Genomic DNA, 1,679 nt, shown 5'->3' with positions numbered 1-1,679 from the left:
GCACGAGGGCTCGTATGAGGTGTGTTTGTGGAAGAGGTGGTGTTGGGTGCATGCTTCGACGTAGTCGAAGCATATGAAGCTTTTGTTGAGGGTTGCTTCTTGCCCAATTGCTCTGGACGGCCATCAGCCACCAGCTTTGCAATTTGGTCGGAGAGAATTCCAACTTTCTCAGCAATCGTAGAGACCCTGAAGTCGAAAGCTGACGAGAGGGTGGATGCCGGATCAGTGACCGTTTTCCGACTGGAGTCAAAGACGGTACGTCTAGCCTCGTTGACCTTGGCCTGTTCTTGGATCATCCCAGTCAGCAGCAGGATATCGGCTGCTGACTTGATGTCAACTTTGATAGAGCTTGTTTTTTTGGATTTCGGCACGAGCGTGGACTTCGTGACTTCGGCCAGACGTTGGATAAGGACATCAAGGGATCTCGGAGTTGAGCCCCCTGGAAACAGTTTCGCGACACGAGTCGATCGAGGAGTGCTTGACAACTCATCGACTTCCACGAATGGGCAGATCGGCGGGGTTGCTAAACGTGTTCGTTTTCGATCACGCAAGAGAGGAGTGGACGAGGCAGAAGGACTGGGTTCTTCTGCACTCAGAGAGGGGAGGACAATCCTCTTGAGGACTGAAGCTTGACACGTAACAGGTGCTTTCGCCGCTGGTTGGGTCAGCGGTTCGACCTCTGTGATCGCGTCCATCGCGTCATCGTATACCAATAGATCGTCGCAAGGAGTCAAAACGATCGGATTGTCGGGGTCAGGTGGTCCAGGATCCATTCTACCGCGCGACCGAAGCTAGAAAGGACGTGGAAGTGAGAGAAAAGGGGGTGTTGAGGTGGTGAAGGGAGTTGAAAAAGTTCGGAGAATGCGATGGATGACTGCTTGCGCAGTCACGGAGGTGGTCACGTGACTTAATTCGAAAATTAGGTTCGGGACAGAATCCTCTTTTTTTTCGTGGTCCCCCACCGCACTACTGACTCGGCCCTACAATGTTTGACTGCGCAGATCGGACGGGATGCGGTAAGTTCATTGTGGTATGGCCCCAGATTACGCGTAACATACTTATCTTGCTAGCCCCCCAAAAAATGCGTTTCAACTTTCAATTGCCAGATTTTCCCATCACAACAATCGTCATCGTGTTTGACTACAGTCAAACCGGAAAAGCTTGCCACCAATTCCCCGCCAATTTGCTCGAGTTTTGCGGGCAAAATCGGTCAAGCTTTTCCGGTTTGACTGTAGTTAGTTTGACTTTGCCTAACGATAAGTTATAAGTTTTTAGCTTTATAGGAACTCATCGGATTTCACACGAGTGGATGTGTGATACCGAAATCTTGAATGGATAGTTTTCGAATGGATATGTAGTACAGGTTTTCTTGAATTGATGCCAAGTGTCGAGGTAGGTGTTTGAGGGATGAACGGAATCAAAGACTCTTCTCTCATGAGTGATGAGTGATGAAATGGAATGAATTGAATTGAATTGAATGAGATTGTGTTTAAAGGAGTTAAGAGTTGAATTCAAGTTTTTGTAAGACCGATGTTTACTTCATTAATTCCACTCTTAACCAATCCTGGCACCAAATCACATTCTTTTAAATTCTTCAGATTACATCATTAAATTATTTCCGATCAAAAGCAGTGGATAGAGATTGGAGTTTATGTAGAGAAAAAGAAAGAAAGAAAGAG

This window comes from Melampsora larici-populina, assembly GCF_000204055.1.
Source record: "Melampsora larici-populina 98AG31 unplaced genomic scaffold MELLAscaffold_6, whole genome shotgun sequence".
Lineage (NCBI taxonomy): Eukaryota > Fungi > Basidiomycota > Pucciniomycetes > Pucciniales > Melampsoraceae > Melampsora > Melampsora laricis-populina.
The sequence above is the reverse complement of the archived record's forward strand: the minus strand, read 5'-3'. Positions refer to the sequence as shown.